General features: G+C 35.9%; 1 long non-coding RNA gene across 2 annotated transcripts in view; it reads right to left on the bottom strand.

The window, feature by feature from the left end:
* LOC139079897 (uncharacterized) overlaps positions 1-13821 on the bottom strand; it is a 90118-nt gene extending 76297 nt beyond the window's left edge. The window contains exons 1-5 of one of the 2 annotated variants that reach the window (XR_011533917.1): positions 13752-13821; positions 7375-7534; positions 6132-6311; positions 2965-3022; positions 2471-2542 (exon numbers count right to left, since the gene is read on the bottom strand). This is a non-coding gene — a long non-coding RNA (uncharacterized lncRNA). Of the gene's footprint in view, positions 1-2470; positions 2543-2964; positions 3023-6131; positions 6312-7309; positions 7535-13751 lie in introns of both variants that reach the window. The other variant, XR_011533918.1, reaches the window with a different exon arrangement.
* Positions 13822-21519: the final 7698 nt, after the last annotated feature.

Genomic DNA, 21519 nt, shown 5'->3' on the forward strand with positions numbered 1-21519 from the left:
GGGCAGTGCACAGTACATGTGGCATGGAACACATCTCTTCTAGATTTAACTCATTATGATTGGGTTAAGAAGAGTGAACGTGGACATGGAGAAGTAAGAAGGGATCAAATATAAAAGGACATTATAATCTAAGTGTTGGAGTTTGAGTTGAAGTATTTTATGCAGGAAAAAAAACCTTAATCATATCACCATTTTGCAGGGACTCTTCCCGTGTCTGGGGCTCCCTGTGTCTGGGGCTCTTCCAGATTCCAAGTCACCATGACAGCCCATGAGCAGCTAATAAAAGCCTGGCTGGATTCTTCCTCCTTCCAGCAGTTTCTCTGCCTATGTCAAGTGTGTTCCTCTGACTGCCTGGGTACCCAGATGTAATAAATATGCTCAGGGATAAAAGTAGTTTCCATTCTCAGCCCACTTAAGAGGGGTCGGCCTGCTCTGTACTTTATGGCATTTAGACATTTTTGCTTCCACAGTTCTTTGATAGGTTTAAGGATAAATACAACTTTTCACTTTAGTCAATGTTGCCTCATTGCTACAGCAAGAGCAATGGTCTTTCCTGGCTTACTACAAACTAAGAGTAAAACTCCCTACTTCCATTTTTTTCTGTTTAGGGGAGGTTCCCTAGAGTATTGCATTCTTCACTTAGTAAAGCTCTAAACAATGCCAGATTATTACAGCCCTGATTATCTAACAAACTATCATATTAAACTATATATTTACACACATTTATAAATCCCCTACTGTGGGCAGTGTGGTCAAAATTTTTCCCTTTAGGGATCATCAACAAGTTATAGTTAAGTCACTGATTTCCAAGTGTGAATGACAACGGTCAATCTGTTCACTCCTTTGACATTATGAAGGTCATGATGGCGGCTAAAACCTGTGTAATGGATACCCATGGGGCCCCATTTCACGTTCTCACAACCCATCTTTTTACTCCAGTCATTGCTATACAATCAGCTGCACACATTTGTAACCTGACAACTGATGCTTCAGCTGCCTCTTGTATCTCTCTTTTCCATCCCTGGGGCTCCTCTGCTGTCACCTCATGGGACTCCTTTAAGAACTCTCAAAGCCATTCTGACTATGCACAAACCTGAGGTGTGAGGGACCAACAGCACAAGGGCAATCCTCCCCAGTGAGGAAAGGGGAGAACTAGTGGACAGATGCTCCCCTCCGTCAGGTTTCAGCTGACCAGGTCTGAGGTTCATTTGACACAGGTCTCAAGGGTCTCCAGTAGGACTGAGCTCCAGTTGCTCACAGAGGTGACTAGATCAATGAAGTATCCTTAGATGGGCTTTCTCTCTTCCCCTGTTTCACTCCTCTCAGTCCTTAGGACTTTTTCTTGAGACTGCTTCCCAAAATAAATTGCCTATATGCAAGTTCTCATATGAAGCTCTGCTTTGGGGGGCACCATGGCTAAAAGAGACTGGAAGGGTGACCAACAATTATAGGAAGAGCAGATGGAAGGCAATAGAGATGGAGGCACATCATGATTTCAGAGATGTGAAAAGACAGGCAACAACATACCTTTATAGAAAAATATCTCTAACAACCTATTCAATGCATCCATTCCTGCAAGCACATCCCATGCTAACAATATATGAGTGAATATTTTTAAAACAAAAAAATGCCAATCACTTTTAGAAAAGTAGGGACATACTTTTAAATATTTCCATTTAAAATACTAACATTTTAACACACAAAGATCAACTGCATAAAATATTGCTATTCAAAATATATTATAGAACTCAGAAAAAATTCAGAGTAACATAGGTGACTGTGTCTGGTAATAAGACACAAGACACAAATTTAAAGCTGTGTGGTGAATATCTACTTTCACTTGCACGTGTCTTTGTGTGTGTCTCGCAGGAAAAATGACCTTATTATTCCAATCCACCCTGAACCCTCCATAAGCCCAGAAGTGAGGAGCGGAGAATGGATGATGAGAGCGGTTGTGGACACCCAAATGGCAGCTGAAAGGCTGGGCAGCCATAGTGACATCAAAGGAGTTAGCTGATTTCCATCAACCACTCATTCCCACTATCCAGCTCAAATAAACCTACTACTACTATCTGTGATACTACTACTACTAATAATAATCTTTTACATGGACAATTGACATTTTTCTTAATAAATTTTTAGTAAAAACCTCTTCGGAAAATATTTCTACTTTTTTTTTTTATCCCTAACTTAAAGTATAAATAAAATCTTAATAAAATGCATCTTTGAGACCAGCCCGTGGCGGAGTGGTTAAAGTACCATGCACTCTGCTTTGGCAGCCCAGAGCTCACAGGTTTGGATCCTGGCCGTGGACCTACTCTACCCATAAGCCATGATGATGATCCTCCACATACAAAATGGAGGAAGACTGGCATGGATGTTAGCTCAGGGCTAATCTTCCTCACCAAAAAAGACAATGCAGCTTTAAGACAAGTCCCCCAGATACCTCTTCTTTCCTGAAAGATCATACCTGGTTATTGCTTCCATATAGAAGTACCATGGCCAACCAGTAGGGCAACAATCTCAGTGAGATGACAATGGACTGAAATAGAGCAATTGGATAAGGATGGAGTTAAGTCAAAAGATGTAAAAGATATTTAGGAAATAAAACTGCTAGAACCTGGTGATTGATTAGATGTGATGGATGACAGATAACCTAACACATACTACTAGACATTGGTTTTATATTCCTTTCCAATCCATTTCTAACAACAGCTGCTAGTGAACAGCTTTGTGCAGGTGATAGGGAGTTTTAATCAGGATGAAACAGCTTGATGAAGAAAACTTAGGTGATCCAGAGAGAAAGAGGACCCGTGGAAAGCATGAAAATGACAACCATTCAATCTTGTGTGGAAGATTAAGGACAGAAAAGGCATTTGCTTCCTATAAGTGCCACCTGACAGCTCCTTGTCTCAGGTCTATCCTGTATGTAGATTAAAACAAACAAAAAAAAGCCCTCCTTACCGGGGCTTTGCTGCATGGGATCCCATTGCAATCTGCTTGATGACCGTATTCATACAACCTGGAAGTACATGGGTGTTAATAACATTCCATGGCAGCACATATTAACCAATCAAGAATGGAAGCCCGTAAATATATGCTGTCTCTCCCCTCCCCTGCCTACAGGAGATCCCAAGGCATAGTTTATACTGCTTCCCAGGTGGTCCTGCAGGATCAAGAAGCCAATCACCAGTAGTAGTGGCCAACTTGATAAGGCATCCTTGCATTGCCTCTTTCTTTCTGCTTCCTTCCTCGTCACTCTACCTGGATCTCTGGGGTCACACACTTGCCCTTAACTCTGTTTCAGGTCTGCTTTATGAAGAACCCAGGTAAAGGTAATGATGATGATGATGACGACAATAATAGCTAAGATTGTTGATACTTAGTAAGTGTCAGTCACCTTGCAAGCAATCTCATCCTTATTACAATCTTACAAGCTTGGTATTATTGTTCTCATTTTTACAGATGAAGAAACTAAGGCAGAAAGACTCCTGAATTTCCTCCTTGATAAGTACTGGTGACAACGACTTGTCGATGAGGCTACAGATGCTTATTCATTAACATTTTCCCTCTCCAAACAAACAGGGGGAAAACATGGGGAAAATACATGACTAAGTTAAGTAGATATTTCTAATTTTTTTGGTAAGAGATGTAACACTGATTCAGTGAACACCTTACAAAGTAGACTTTGAAATCATCCATTTTTCACTATCATTTCATTAATTCTAGTAGAATAACTTATTTATTTATGACTATCCACTTTTTTAGCAGAGAAGTCATCATCAATACTAGATTGACTTCTAAAATTTTAGAAATAATGGTAATTCTGGGGACAGAATAGCAAGCACCTTGTTGGGTGACAAAGTCATGTCTTCAGGGTATACATTAGCTGTTTCTGACAGTCTTCAGCATTTTAGGAATATTTTAATGACGCATCTCCAAATCATAATATGGAAAACACAGAAGTGAATAAACATGCATGAAATACTGCTTACATTTCTCCCTGAGGTACTTAATTTCATGCTTGTACCAGATACAGCACATACAGATAAGAATATACTTCATCAAGTCACTTTTCTGTAATTGGTGCTTCTTAGCGATTTTGCAAACTCTGGGCACCAGAATCCAGGTTATAATAACAGGTAGGGTCCTCTTAGGTATTTATAGTATAACAATACTCAGAAACATTCTTTAAGCCAGGATTAAAGAAGATAAAATAATTTGTTAAGAACCACCAGATATTTGTTCTGGAATAAAAATATATAGTTTATGAACTATAAACTATAAATAGATATATTATTATAAATACAGTTTAACATATTATATTCTGTAGGCCTGTTGCTAATTCTTTACTCAGGCCCACTTCAGGGAAGGGGTGAAAAGCCTGCCAAGAATAGTTAAGTCTATGCTTCTATCCTGCTCTTGTTCAGATCTGCTTTCTTCCTCTCTGCTCTTCCTCAATGTGCCACGCTGCTTGCATGCTATACAATTTCCACGGTAACGATTTCTGGGGTCAGAGCTTCTATTTCAAATGACATAACTTTTGAGTTTCCCTAGTTATGAGTGCTTAGAGTTTACATTTAAGTTTACAGTTTTCATCAACTGACTAATGCTAAAATTTTGATTTCCTATTCTTGAAATATGTTCTGTAAAGATGATGCAATTACAAAGAAATGACACCTTTCCCCCCACACGCCTTATCACTGCTAACACTTCTCTGTGCCCTTCAAGGGCAGCATCTTTCTGACTACTTACATTTGCAAGTTGCATACTCTGCACTGTGGTTCGGGTTGAGTTTTGGAAGGAAGTAGATAAAACTGAGTTTGGAAGTATATTTGGGAATAATCATTTGAAGATAACTGGGAACAGTTGGCAGATTTCAAGTATGTAACTATTTTTATATACTGGTGGCAGAAACAACCAAAACTGACGTTCAAAAAATAAACATCAACTTACTTTAAAATCTATTTATGATATTTATAAAAGAAAGTGAAGATCTCTTGCAAAATAATAAGAGAATGATAAATACTACAATGGAAAAATAATGTCAAAGGAAATTTAGAGAATAAATATAAATGATTGATACACTTTTTAAAACCTGTAATCAAATGAATAATTAAAACAATGAGATGTCGAGCCTATAAAATTGTCCAGTACTTGAAATAGTCTCCATTATTATTGAGGCTATTAAGAAATGGAGACTCTCATATACTACTGTTGGCAGTACCCATTGGAATATCCTTTTTCAAAAGCATTTTGCACTACAAATACTTCAAAAGTACATCTTGTGACCTAGAAATTCCATTTTGGAAACATTTCCTAAGGAAATAATTACTTAATTACATGAAAGTTTAGCTGCATCGATGTTCTTTTCAATTCTACTTATAATTGCAAAAACAACGAAATCAATGTAGATAATGGTACTTTTACGCAACAAGATACTATACAGCCACTATAATAAATAGATATATTTTAATTGCTATGAAAAAATTCAGTATATACTGCTAAATTTTCAAGTGTAGTCTTACAAAGGAAGGTTACAATATAATGCTATTTTAGAATAAAAGATGTATGTATGCATTTTTTTAAATACAAAAGTGTATGTAACAAATGTCAAATTGTTAACAGTGCTTTGTCTAGATAATGAAATTTTGATTGAATTTTCTTTTTGTTTATCCGTGTTTTCAAATTTCCTACTGTAATCCTGGATAACTCATGAAAATATTAATACAAAAATATAACTGAAATATTGGAAGAAATTCCTGTAGGAGAAAAAACATTCTGTAAGCTAACTGAGGTATTTGGAGAAGTAAATATTAATTCTTTTGACTAACTCCTAACTATTCCAGTTTACAAATTATAATAACCTCTTATTGCTTTTAAAATACATATGCGATTTCAATAGAAGGAGATACTTTCTAACAAAAATACTGTACTTGGGGCACTTCCAGTTTAAAATGGCATCCAGTTAACAGAACTTGATGTAACATTTCTAAATTTCCCACAAAAATATTTGCAAGGACCTTGAAAAATGCAAAAACTTATAATGTTACAAAAATTTGGTTGCAAGAATTGACTTATTTACTTACTTAAAGAACTAGATTGAAAAATGAATTAGTAGCCCTCCATACCATATCTGCCTGGAAACACATCTTCTGTTCTTCAAAAGTTCAACCAAGTGCCATGGAAGGCAGCACAGCACAATGGCCAAGAGCGAGTACTCTGGTGACGCAGTGCTTATCAAGTTAGACCAAGTGCATTTGAAGTTGACATACTGGGTTCATGGCAACTTGCTGGAATCCCCAGTGATACTATTTTCACAGAAGGATAGAGAGGGGTAAAAAGAAAAGTCATAAGACCTTGAATATTTTCTACACTCAGAAACAAAGGACAATCATTGTCTTGCCAATCAAAAGTTAAAAACCAAATATACATCTTTAAGGATTAGAGAAAAGGGCACAGATATGAGTAGCCTTAGGAATTTAAAACTGAAGGAACAATGTCGATAATTATGAGGTGGCTTCCTTTCTGGCAGTTAATTTGGATACATTAATCATAATCAACTCTCTTTAATCAGAAATTGGGATTTCCTGAGGACTTCTCATTAATTGCAAACCAGAGCGGTAGGCAAATTATTCTTCACTGTAGATCAGAGTACTCCTTTGTGGGTTATATTCATATCCCACAGAATTAAGTTCAAATAGAATTTTTACTGAATTTTGCTATCATATTACCACACATCCCCCATTAATTCATTATTGCTAATAGGAAACATATGTGCCCCTAAAATGGCATACCATGAAATGACTGAGCTAATGAGGAAACGTGAGCATCAACAGGTACAGCTGGGAGCACGCAGGTGAACGGGCAAAGGGCTGATGTTTTATTCAGCACCGAAGCAGTTAAGCCAGCTCCATATTCTCTATTTTGCGCCGGTTTCTAATGACATTAAATCAAATTATATTTCTTTATAAGATTTAATGTTTAGCTTTTCTAATTTTACCTTTATAATGAAATTGAAGAGGGCTGTGTGTAGCCGTTCAGCTGAAACGAAGTGCCAACAGCTATACTCTTTAAGCTAAATAGCAGCCTTTCTGTTTAACGTGAGTAAGCGGTCCAACAGTTTTATGTGAAAATTTTCTACCTCTTTTGTTGGAATTTGACCAAAAGCTGTGAAATTACTTATCATAAATGGAGAATTCCCAGAAAGAAAATTTAATATCAATGCAATTATTTGAATTAATGTGTTTGTACTTGATGATAGACATATTTGAGGACAATTATCCACTTTTTTTTTTTTTATATTTACATGTAGCAATTCGCATCCTTTCTGTTTAAAGGCAGTTTCACCAGTGCGGTAGTTTCCAAACTCACTCTTCACTTTTGAAAACTTCTTGAAAACTCTGTGTGAGGGCAGCCTTGTTCAGGAAACAGCACGGGCGTGGCTGCCAGTGACCAAGATCTCTTTCACGTTCTGGATCTTCTAAGCAACACGTCTTTGTCCAAGTCCTTTAACCTTTCCAGGCTTCTTGTTCTTCAACCATAACATTAAGTAACAAGGATAATTATTAATTATGTTATTACTATTATGAAAAGAACAGTAGCTTACATCTGTTGGATGTTTGCCAACTGTCACATAGCATGCTATAAGATCTCATTTAACCACCACATGGGCTCCATGTACAGTAAGAATTATTTCCCCATTTTACTGATGAGGACACTGAGGTTCAGAGAGGGTTAGAAAGTTGCCCAAGTTCTCAGAGCTAGTAAAGGACAGGGCCAGAAAATTAACTAAGGTCTAAATTAGCAATAAAAGGTGTTGAAATGCCCCTTCCGTTCTTAAATTCAGATTAAAATAGGAATCATCTGCTGAATTACAGCTTTGCATAAAGGCTGGTTTTAAAAGAAAGAATTATATGAAAATTATACCTATGAAATAAACATATTACCCATAGTTCTAAAAATTATTCCCCGTTGGAATAACTTTATAATATCTAATATAATTTATTTATACACTTTTTTAAAAAAGCTACTATTTGAAAGGACTACCTGTAATTTTTATATAAAAAAGCAGGCAGTGTAGTATTACTTCTTGTTAATTTTCAATTGACCATTTTCCTCTTTTAAGTCATGTCTACAATTACCATCTGTGCCTTTTTTGGCCGTGCAATTGAAATCTTTGAGTGAAATGTAATTTCATTACGGATAAAAGCAGAAACAATGAATCTGTGCTCATATTAATTTTAGTAGAGCATGTACTCTAAAACGTTTAGCCAGAGTAACAAAGTTCAAGTCAATCTTAGTTATTATCAGCCTAGAAATCTCTTAGAATTAGAATCCATTGCAAAGCCAATTTAAGGGTTTGAGTCTCTTGGTAAATCAGGACTCTCCCACTTACTAAACTTCCAGGAACAATAAACTGCTTTTATAGTTTTCTTCACATCAATGTCTTTGTTCACACTGAATTTTGGCTTGTAATATTTTCTCCTCCCTGGAAAACTCTTGCATAGCCCTTCTTCTATTCTTTAAGACTCAGGTTTATTGTCACCTCCTTCTAGAACACCTTCCTCATGCCTCACTAAAACCAACACATAACCAGAAAAAAACAGAGTAGGTGCCCTTCTATAGTCGGCATCCTTCTATGGTGGGCAAAGACCTCCTGTGGAGATCTCTACCACTGCATGTACTGCATTACCACACAACTGTCTGCTTATGTGTCTTTCTTCCCTATAAGATAGCACATTACTTGTTTCAAAGAGCTTTTGTATACAAAAAAGAATCATAAAATCTCATTGGTATGGAACAATAACCACGTTTCTCACAGATCCATGGGTCACCTGATAGTTGGCTGATCTAGACCAGCTCTACTGGCCAGTTCTGCTTCAAGCTGTGGATCCAGCTGGCCTTGACTTCTTTCTTAGGTCTGTATGTGTATTATTTCTGAGGCCAAGTTTCTACTCATGGTAATGGAGAAGAAATAAATAAATCAAGCTCCACTGCACGAGCGCACTTTGTGCTACTCCTTTCACCACATCTGCTAACATCTTTTTAGCAAAAGCAAGCCATATGGACAAACCCAAACTCAGAGGGGCAGGGAAATACACTCCTATGACCCTTATAATCCCATGACAAGGCTATGAATGCACAGAATCAATTCAAGGGAGTGAAAAGTTGTTAACCAATAAGTCAAATACTATGAAACAAAAACTCTCTCTTATTCATCTTTATTTGTTCATATATCCAATGCCCAGAATTTTAGTGAACAATACAGACTACTCAAGACACGTTTGAAGAATGACTGTCTGTGATACTGCTAATGGTGTCCCCACACTCATCCATTTTGTGAAGCATACTCCAAATCACATAAAACTGCCAAAGAGGTGAAAGAGAGGATGATGAACTGTTCACTTCAATTTACTGAGCCATGAGACATTCAATAGCTCCCAATGGAAATACAAAGATAGACTTTCATACAGTAAACTGCCAGGTTAAAATCTGGGCAAAGGAGCATATAGTAGTAACTTTAGAAATGTAACCCATTCATCTGTGTTTGTGGTATACTGTTTTCCAAAATGGCTACAACAACCCCTCCTTTTCCATGTGCCCCTTTGCAATGTGACTATACCACTCCTCTTCCAATGAGTCTATTTCCACTCTCCTTGGACCTAGGATATCCTCACAACTTGCTCGACAGTAGAATATGGTGGAAGCGACCCTGGCCAATTATGAGCCTATGTCTTAAAACATCTTACAATTTTTGGTTTTTTCCTTCAAAATTCACCTTCCAAGTGAAGAAATTCAGGCAAGACAACTAAAGACCATGTGAAGTGAGGCAAGACACTTGGGAAATAACCGAGATGCCCTGCCAACATTTAGCACCAACATCCCAGATATGAGTGAGGCCATATTGGATCCTTCAGCCCCAGGTGAACCACCCCAGCTAACACCAGATGAAACAGAGACAAGCCATCCCCGCTGGGTTCTACTGAATTCCTGAGCCACAGAATCATGAGTAATAAAATGGTTCTTGTTTTAATGATTGTTTTAGGGTGGTGTGTAGCACAGCAACAGATAACTAAAAGAGTGTTCAAAACTGCTCTTGAAAGAATGGAGAAAATTGATGCTATGAACTCTGAAATAGATCACTGGAATCATTTTACAAATAATTATTATAAAAGTGCTTCATCTGAAGTAAAGTACCTTTTGTATTAACATATAAAGAAAATAAGCACAGGAATTTTCAGACAAAAGGAAAGCAGACCTCCCACTATTTCTTGTGTAAACTTGAATGTATGGATATAAATATTATTCAGATTAACTTTGTTAGAAAAATCAGCAAGATGTCAGAGCATTTTAAACATTAGTGTGATAAAATGATATACTTGAGTATATTACAATTTTAAATCTCAAATTATCTAAATAATCTTTGTAGCATTAAAAAATTCTCCAGTTTCTATAAACACTTAAAAATTAAACACTCAGGCTCATGTAAAAATAGTAATCAGTAAGTAAGTAAATTAGAAAGACCTAATTCCTAGCAAAATTCAACTGGCTATTTTTGAAAAAGGTCCACTGATAATATAAACTGATCTTCTGAAAGGTGTGATTTCAAATCAAGCAGAAGACATAACATTTTTTAGGAATACTTTTTTTCCATCTTAGTGAAATGAAAATGCACTCATGGATGCCAAACTTCTTTAAAGCTTGTGTAATGAATGTAAAAGTAAACACATTTCAAGTTTGAATTCAATTCCACCTGAATATATTACGGGGCAAGTATGTCACATCCAATATTGAGGGAAACATGGGGCTTCTTAGGAAGTGTAAACACTTCTACTTTAGCAAGTCTAATCTGATTCATCATCCTCAGTAAGTACGAAAAACACGGAATAGTTTGGAAAGATTCCAAAGATCATTAAAAGTGACAGAAAAAAATGCTATTAATTTTACATTTTGACTATAGAATTAGCAACAGGAGAGCATTTTAATTAAGGTTAACTCATTTCCCATTATATTTTCTATTGCTTTATTGTTATGAGGAATATGTGCTCCTGACAGCATGTTAAAGAGAATCTCTCTAAATTGTGATTCTTCTTCCTGAGGGAAAATGCCACTGTTCGTGATTACCACGGAAGGACTATTGGGGGCTGTGGAAGGAAGAGGCATGACCAAGAGTCACTCCCTGTTTGGTACTCATGCAAGAATAATTGTGTGATGGTTCACTCCACCTTCTTTTTGCAGCACATGTTGTATCTTGGCTTCTCCCTTTTAGAATTAATGGACAGTTCAAAGTTTTGCTCCAAAAGATCCACTCATCTTTGGATATTGTGTGCAAGTCAGCCTAGCTGCTACTGGTTTCCCATAAAACCATGGTTACAGCATGTCATCTGAATATGTGCATCGCTGCATCCTTAAACCATTGTTTCAGGTTGCTATCGCTCTCCTTCAGCTCACCATTCAAGAAGCATGTGTTTATTTGGCCCTGATCCTTCATCAGGCCCATTTCAGTAAAGAAGTAGTGAGTAGCACCATGATGAATTTTCATTCAAGATCCTGTCTTGTCATTGTTGCTGAGTTACCTAACAAGATTAAATGATCTTGAATATGTTGCTTACCCTCACTAGGTGTTAGATCTCTCATCTGGTATGAAGGTTGTAATTTTTGCTGTGTCTGATTCTCTCCACTGTTGCACACATGGTGGATCCTACTTCTTTCCCTCTTTATATCAGGTGTAGCCAGGTGAATGGTTTTAGCCAATGAAATATGAGTAGAAGTGGCATGCGATACTTTAGAGCCGAAATTTTAAGTGTCAGTGTGCAATTTGCCATGTTTCTTTCCTAATCATGAAAGCATATACTGAAATGGAGCCTCTGGCAGCCTGTATCTCTGACTAGAATGAGCAGAGCCCCTAGTCAATACGAATGGACATGTAGCACTTATTATTTTAAGCCCTGAGATTTGGGGTTTGTTTGCAATGCACCACAGTCCAGCCTTTGGTGGCTTACTCAATGTGACTTAATTCTGAGAAAAAGAAAGGAATGCATTTGCAGCTTGGACCCTGATCAGGAAGATATTTTCTCTATCAAATGTTCACACTCATCAGAGCAGAGAGAAAGAGGATGCCATGTGAGCAAAGAGAGGAAATCCACTTTAATAACATGTAAAATAGACAGGAAGAATTCTAGAAACCTTAGAGGGGAAAACAATCATCTCTAACAATTCACAAAAGTGATAAAGACTTTGAGTAAGTCCATTAGTAGAGGCTGAGAATTAGAGTCCACGTACAAAAATGTGGCATCACAGTACAGAAGGGAGCAGAACAAGACCAGGGCAGACAGCAGAAGGGAATCAAGAAAAGAAAAAGAACAGGTTTTCAAACAAGACCAGAATCAAATTTTAGAAAAAGGTTTTTGTGTCTCCTAATAAAATAAATTACAAATTTTATTAGAACTCTAAGCTATATTAATTATAGCTGTTTACAAATAGGCTTCACGCCATCACACATGGTGGATTTCTTTCACCATCTTTAAAAAGTCACAAATTAAGGAAACCCTGTAGTTACTATAAATACTATCAGAAGCCTACCTTGAATGGGATATGCATATTTTCCAATGGTTAAGTCAAGGTTATGGTGGGACCAGAAATACAGAACCACGTACCTAATATTGCTCTACCCAGCCTTATTTCTGTTTGTGTGATATATTTCACAAAATAGATGGCCTATAAAGCACTTGTCAAATTTAAAGTAGGATGAATCTAGATATCACTAATGAACTATTCCTGAAGCTAACTACATTAGGAGTCTCACCTCCTAGATATATATTTATGATTGCTTTAGTTTGACCTATTGTCTAATACCATGTTGGTTATTATATTCTGTCTGCTGACCTCAAAGCTCTGTATTCACTTGAAATGCCAGGCTTATAATTATAAAAAGTAGTGGTATATCATGACACAGAACGATTTCAGTGAACTCTACTTCAGAAATAAATTTAGAATTCTGTTATATGGGATTTTGAAAATCCATGACTACCAGTACTTGTCTAGAAGAGGGTCATCATTCTTTTTTATTCATAATAATTGCTATCCCTTACTAAGCGTATAACTATGTCCATGTTAAAATGGCTAGAAAATGACAAGGTTGAAATTTAAAGACTTTTTAACAACAGACTGTATTCTGTTCTTTAAACCACACTGCCTCTATTTAATTAAGCAAGAGTCATTAAAAGATTGTTTCACAATCTTTCAAAAGATTTGTCTTTCATATTCCTTCCCTTATTCTTAGCCGATTCTAACTGTTGCAGAAATTTGGTTTTTATGTCCTCGATTTTATGCTTTTTACTCACAGCCTTTCATTCTTGGTTTAGTCAATAATTTTTTAAATATCCTTTTTAGGCCAGACACTTTAACCTCTGGAGACTCAAAAATGGTCCCTGGCCTCAATGACTTCAGAATATGGTGAAAAAATTCTCTATCTGGTAAAGCTAAAATACAGGCTTCCTTCACTATTTTCTGAATATGTGTGATTGTTAGGAGTATCTACTTTCATTTTCATAAAACCACGAGACCACTAAAGTCTCTCAGAGCTAGGGGACCAGGTAGGGAAATTCACCAATATTGGCTGAAATTCTAAGATGCCAGGATTCTCATAAACCATGGAGAAGATGTGGTAGAGAGAGTGTAAGTGGAGGGTAGGATGTAAACTTACACTTGCAGGTGAAAGTCTACGAGGTTTGACTCCTAATACATACCTGAATATAAACATCTTTCCTATTTATAAAGGGGAGAGCACTGGGAGCTCTTCAGTGTGGCTTTCCATAGCTAAAAAGAAAATTGTAGAGATACGTTTTGTGTCTAAAAAAAATCATGAGAGAGAATAGTAATAACTTTCAAACAGAATTAATATGAGTTATGTCTGCAGGAGGAGAACTAATAAATTTTACACCTCAGTGAAATATGACTCACCTATTTTATTATGGATGTCTAGTATATGACTTTCTCTCAAGGTTCTCAGAACACATTTTCAACATTCTCTGAGGTCTTTGGGGTTTTTTTAAAAACTAGTGGAATAAAGTGGGGACAGAGAAAGAACAAGCACATGGAGGTTCAAGGGTTACAAAATGAAGCAGGCTATATCAAGTGTCTATTTATAAAGTTATAAATGGGGTTGGGTGGCCACAAAATCTCATAAGCACCTTTTGATTGTTCTTACTTAAACCATATTTATAATAGGACTGGTTTTAAGCTTCATGGTCATAGGAGACATTGAAAATTGTGATCAATATAAAAGAAAACAATCAGGAGAGGGAGAGGTCCAAGCACTATGTCCATTGTGGAAGAGCTGATGAACTGAATATCATTAGTGTTTAGAGAAGCCAAATGAAGGGTTGCCAGGAAGAAGGCGCAGAAAAACTTCATCTATATTTTTCCAGGAGATTAGTCTGGAATCAATACATAGAAAATACAAGGAAACAAGGATGTGAATAACAATGTGAAAACAAGGCTGTTTAACAATGGAAAAAAATCCCTGTTAGGCAAGGAATTTCCCTTCCCTTTGAGTATTTTAAACAGTGGTGCACACCTCACCAACTTTATGACTCATTTTTGTTGAATCCAGACAAGGGCTATGTTAGTATCATATGGATGGTGTCATTTAGTATTGACAATAATGTTTTGAGATCAGAACTATTATTACATCCATTTCTTCAGGTAAGGAAAGCAAAGTTTAAAAATATTTTTTAAATGCTCAGTCTCTCCCTATATTTTTTATAATTTTTATGACAATATTAGCACCAAAAAACGGTGAAGGAATAGAGCTATCATGGAACAAAGCTTCTGAATAATATTGAAATCAAGTTGGCTTGAAAAGCCCAAAGTAGGCTTTTCAAAGTTAAGATATTAAGTGTAATCTCCAGAGCAACTAGTAAAAAAATAACTCAAAAAATATAGTAAAAGAAACGATAAGGAAATTTAAATGATATATAAGAAAATATCTACTTTTAAAAAAGAAAGTAGTAATGGAAAAATAGAGGAACAAAATAAAACATAAGACATAAAGAAAACAAATACCAAGATGGCAGACATAAATCCAACCTTATCAGTAATGATATTAAATGCAAATGGACTAAACACTCCAATCAAAAGACAGAGATTGGCAAATGAATAAAAAGAACAATAACCCAACTATATGCTGTCTACAAGAGACGCACTTTAGATTCAAGACAACTAAGTTGAAAGTAAAGGATGTAAAAAGATATGCAAATAGTAAACAAAAAGAGAGCTCGAGTGGCTATATTAATATAAGACAAAATAGACTTTAAGAGAAAAAAGTGAAATGAGACAAAGAAGGATATTATTATTATAATGATAAAAGGGGCAATTCATTAGGAAGATATAAAAATTATAAACATACACGCACTTGAAAAACAGCCCCAAAATACATGAAGCAAAAAAAAAGTACTGAATGAAGAAATGGACAATTCAACAAAAAAAGAGACTTCAATATCCCACTTTCAATAAGAGGTAGAACAACTAGGCAGAACATCAGGAAGGAAATGAAGACTTGCACTACACTATAAAACAACTAAATCTAACAAATCTATAGAATACTACCCAACAAAAGCAGAATATACATTCTACTCAAGGGTAGATGGAACATTCTCCATGATAGACTATATATTAGGTCATAATGAAGCTTCAATAAATTTAAAAGAATTGAAATCATACAAAGTACATTCTTCAACCATGATGGAATGAAATTAGAAATCAACAGGAGGAAATTTGCAAAATTCACAAATATGTAGAAATTAAACAACACTCCCCTAAGAAAACAATGGGTCAAAGAAGAAATCACAAGGCAAATTAGAAAATACTTTGAGATGAATGAAAACAAAAACAAATATTACCAAAATTTGTGAATGCTGCTTAACTCAGTGCTTAGAGGAAAATTTATAGCTGTAAATGCCTATATTAAAAAAAAGAAAGTTCTCAAGTAATTAAAACAGCCTTTCACCTTAAAAAAACTGGAAAGAGAAGAGCAAACTAAAACCCAAACCAAGCAGAAGGAAGGAAATAACAAAGATTAAGGAGAAACAAATGAAACAGATAGGAAAAAAACAACTAAAAAAACAACAAAACCAAATCTTCTGATGAAATCAACAAAAGCGGCAAACCTTTAGCTAGACTGACCAAGAAACAGAGAGAGAAGTTAAAATTACTAAAATCAGTAATGAAAGAAGAGATATCATTTCCAAACTTAAAGAAATGTTTTTAAAAGTTATTAAAAGGGAATGCTATGAACAATTGTACACTAACAAATTGGATAACCTAGATCAAATAGACAAATTCCTGGAAAGACACAAACTACGAAAACTGACTCTGGAAGAAACAGAAAATCGTAATAGACTTATGTCAAGAAAAAAGATTGAATTAGCAATTTTAAAAAGTTCCTGAAAAGGCCAGGTTCCCATGGCTTCACTGGTTAAGGTGTTTAAAGAAAAATATCCATCCTTCACAAACTCTTCCCAAAAAAGTGACACTTCCCAGTTCGTTCTACTGGATCATATCACCATGATACCAAAACTAAAGAAACTGCAAAAGAAAGATCAATGTCCCTTAGGAATATACAGATTTTCCTTGAGCTATGTTGGGATTATGTCCCGATAAACCCACCGTAAGTTCAAAACGTCAGAAGTCAAAAATGCATTTAATACACCTAACCTACAACATCAAGGGTTTGCCTAGCCTACCTTAAACATGCTCGGCACTCTTACATTAGCCTACAGTTGGGCAAAATCATCTAACACAAAGCGTGTTTTATAATAAAGTGTTGAATATTTCATGTAATTTATTGAATACTGTACTGAAAGTGAAATACAGAATGGGTGTTTCGGTGCAGAATGCTTGTAAGTGCATCGGTTGTTTATCCTCGTGATCACCTGGCTGACTGGGAGCTGTGTCTCACTGCCGCTGCCTGGCATCAGAGGAGAGTATCTGCATACTGCATATGGCTAACCTGGGAAAAGATCAAAATTCAAAATTTGAAGCGTGGTTTCTACTACACGCACATCACTTTTGTACCATCATAAAGGAGAAAAATCATTAAGTTGAGTCATTGTAAGTTGGAGACCATCTGTAAATACAAAATCCTCAACAAACTATAGCAAACCAAATCCAGTAACATAAAAAAAGGATTATACACCATGACTAAGTGGTATTTATCACAGGAGTGCAAAGTTGATTCAACAAACAAAAATCGATGAATGTGATATACCATATTAATACAATAAAGAACAAAAAGCATATGATCATCTCAATAGATGAAGAAAAAGCATTTGACACAATTCAACACCCTTTCATGATAAAAACACTTAACAAACGAGATATAGAAGGGAAGTTCCTTAACTGAATAATGGCCATCTACAAAATGCCAACAGTTAACATCATACTTAATTGTGAAAGACTAAATGTTTTCCTTCTAAGATCAAGAACAAGATAAGGGTGTCCACTCTCACACTTCTATTCTACATTGTACTGGAGGTTCTAGCTATGGCAATTAGGCAAGAAAAAGAAATAAAAGGCATTCATATTGAAATAGAAGTAAAATGATCTCTATTCACAGATGGCATAATCTTACGTTTAGAAAATCCTAAGGAATCCACACAAAAAAAACTGTTAAAACTAACAAATACAGCAAGGTTGTAGGGTAAAATCAATATACAAAAGTCAATTATATTTCTAAATGCTAGCAATATATAATCTGAAAAAGAATTAAGAAATACACAATCTGAAAAAGAAATTATTTACATAAAAAAATAGGAATAAATTTAACAAAAGAAGCACAAGACTTATACACTGCAAACTGCGAAATATCACTGAAAAAATTAAAGAAGAGTTAAATAAATGGAAAGGCATTATATGTTCATGAATTGAAAGACTTAAGATAGCAATACTCCCCAAACTGATCTACAGAGTCAATGCAATCCCTATCAAAATGTCAGCTGCCCTTTTTCTAAAACTTGGGAAAATAATCTTAAAACTCACATGATGCAAGCAACCCAGAACAGCCGGAACAATCTCTAAAAGGAAGGACAAAGTTGGAGGACTCACACTTATGATTTCAAAATTTTACTACAAAGTTCCAGTAATTGATACAGTGTGGTTCTGGCATAAGGATAGACATATAGATTAATGGAACGGAATTGTGAATCCAGGAATACACCTTTTCACTTACGGTCAATTGATTTTCACAAGGATGCCAAAGTAATTCAATAGGCAAAAAAAGTAGTCCTTTTAAAAAATAATGCTGGGGGGTCCACCCAGTGGCATAATGGTTCAACTTGTGCACTCTGCTTCGGCGGCCCAGGGTCCACGGGTTCGGATCCCAGGCATGGCTCTACACACCACTCAGCAAGCCATGCTGTGGCAGCATCCCACACACAAAACAGAGGAAGACTGGCACAGGTGTTAGCTCAAGGACAATCCTCCTCAAGCAAAAAGAGGAGGATTGGCAACAGATGTTAGCTCAGAGCCAATCTCCTCACAAATAATAATAATAATAATAATAACAATAATGATAATGATAATAATGCTGGGCCAATTGGATATCCACATGCATAAGAATAAAATTGAACTCCTACTCATACTATACACAAAATGGATCATAGAATTAAATGTGAGAAATAAAAGTTTAAAACTCTTAGAAGTAAACATAGGAGTAAATCTTTGTGACCTTGGTGTGGGCAGTAATTTTCTAGATATGATACCAGAAGCACAAGCAAAAGAAATAAATCACACTTCATCAAAATTAAAACTTTTGTGCTTCAAAGGCCACCATCAAAAAAGTGAAAAAACTCACAAAATTAGAGAAATATTTGTAAATCATATATCTCATAAGAAATTTTTATCCAGAATACTTAAAGAATTCTTACAACTCAACAACAAAAGACAATTAACAAAATTTAAAAATAGACGAATTTCAAAAGTTTCTTCTCAACATACAAATAGCCAATAATCACGTGAAAACATACTCAACATCGTTAGTCATTAGAGAAATGCAAATCAAAAGCACAAGGAGATATCAATTCATACACAACAGGATGGTTATAACAAAAGAGATGGACAGTAACGACTGTTAATGAGGATAAGGATAATTAAAACCCTCAAACAATGCTGGTGGAAATCTAAAATTACCACTATGGAAAACAGTTAAGAAATTCCTCAAAAAGCTGAACAAAGTTACCATTTAACCCAGTAATTCCACTCCTAAGTATATAACCAAGAGAACTGAAATCATACGTCTACATAAAAACATTGCCGGGAATGTCACAGGGGCGTTATTCATAATAGTCAGAAAGCACAAACAATCCAAATGTCCATCAATCGATGAATGGATAAATAAATAGTGTCATATCCACAGAATAGAATATTATTCAGCAACAAAAAAGAATGAAATGTTGACACATGCTACATGAATGACCTTGAAAATTTGGCGCTAAGTGAAATAAGCCAGACACGAAAGGCCAAGAACTGCATGATTCCATTTATATGAAACGTACAGAGTAGGTAAATCCATACAGACAGAAAGTACATTAACGGCTGCCAGGTCTGCGGGGTGGGGGAAGCATAAATGGCTAATGGGCATGGGCTTTCTCTTTGAGGTGATGGAAATATTCTAAAATTAGACAGTGATGATGCTTGCACAGCTATGGGAATATACACTTGAAAAGGGTGAATTTTATATGTAAATTATATCTCAATAAAGTACTATAAAAATGTTTTTAAGAAATAAATCACAGCTGGATTCCCAAAAAGTAAATGCCCAAAGTGATCAGCTAAAAGGCTAAGAAGCTGGGAAATACACTATTCTTATTCTCACCCCACTTTAATAGTCATTTTACTATGCCGTAGCCTTCTCTAAGTAGTATGTTGGAAAAGATCACCAATAAGATGTACGGCATCCCTGAAATTCCTCAATTCAATGATTTAGTGCAGGGAGCTTGAGTAGGTTTATCCTTATTAATACAGAACATATTGGGTACCAGGAAGTACAGACCCCAGTGACTTTAACGTGAAAGCAGAATTAAGAGCTAACTCTCTAAACTCGCAACGTGAAGATTATGACTCCAGAGCACATAGGCAAGTAGTTCTCAGCTTTGAAATATATATATTTCCTCCAGTATGTAAGACTGGCCATTATTGACCCAGCTCCTCTGTCCCTACGTTAATCACCAGTACCCCACTTTTCAACACTCCGCGTATTATAAGCCTTAGCAAACTAAGTCCCCCATCATCAAACACTTCTACAACCTGCCTCATAAAAGTAGCTCAATGATTCTAAAAGGACTGATTATGTTCAATAATCCAGTCAATCAATAAGTCAAGCAGTATAAAGTGAGTTGTTCAATCAATGTTTTCCAAATGTTAACTTTGTAAGGCACAGATTTCTACAATTTTACAGAACAGAAAACAGAGATAAGATAGAGGTAAGTGGGGAAGAACACTCAAATATTCACAGGCCTTTGCCAGATATTTACTACATATTTATCACACTCAGGATGCTGAGAAAGCTGAGAAACAGATATGATTAGCTCACACAGTTAGCCGCAGATGTAGGACTTGAATGCAGGCTTCTTGATTCATGGACCAATTGTCCTTTGGCAGTTTTAGTTCCACCTCTTTAAAGCAATCGCAAATTGTTTGAGAAAGTTGTCCCATTTTTTTAACAATACAAAGTGTGCAACCTATAGGTAAAGTCCATAAGGAAGTTTAAATTACTCCTCTTGAACCCCTAAATTGCTCAGAGACAGCCCCAGAACCATGAAATCTATTTTCGAGTTAGTCTCAGATCATCTCCTGATTTAATACTGTGAGGGCAGGTTAACTGTCTCCAAGACATGACCCATTAGAAGACAGCAAGGGTCGCTGAGTAATGTCCTTTACCTAGAAACCAAGAACTCATCCTTATAGATGCACTCAAGAGAATGGTTTCCTCACCATTATTCCCTCCTACTTTTCTCTTCTGTTTCTCTTTGTTGCTTTTAAACTCCTTTTCACTTCCCCCTTGCCTTATTTCCAAATACACAGCAGAAAGGGTAGGATCAAGTCAGAGGGTTGAAGACTGAATATTCTCTTCTCTTTGCTCCCCACAAAGACTCCCTCTATTCTCCCCACCCAAAATACACGAACAAGGCTCACTCACTGCCTGCTTTCCATTAGTTCCATCCTCGTTTATTTTGGGCTCCTAGCACATTGTATATAGATACCATCCATTCACAAATTTTTATGAGATAAAAATCTAGCAATGGGGATGGGGAGGATTGACATTCTGATCATCTACTATAATAGCAGTATTTTGGTTTTTTGTTTTAAACAAACTGCAGTTTGGAAAAGCAATGTATTTTGTTTATCATGTCAAGTTCTAAGGAAAGTATTTGAGTTGGATTTCATCCAAAATCTATAACTCACCATGTACTGCACAATTTTGCTGTCATATGGCTGCAAATTTTGACACTTATTTTG

This window comes from Equus przewalskii, chromosome 27, assembly GCF_037783145.1.
Source record: "Equus przewalskii isolate Varuska chromosome 27, EquPr2, whole genome shotgun sequence".
NCBI classification, from domain to species: Eukaryota; Metazoa; Chordata; class Mammalia; order Perissodactyla; family Equidae; genus Equus; species Equus przewalskii.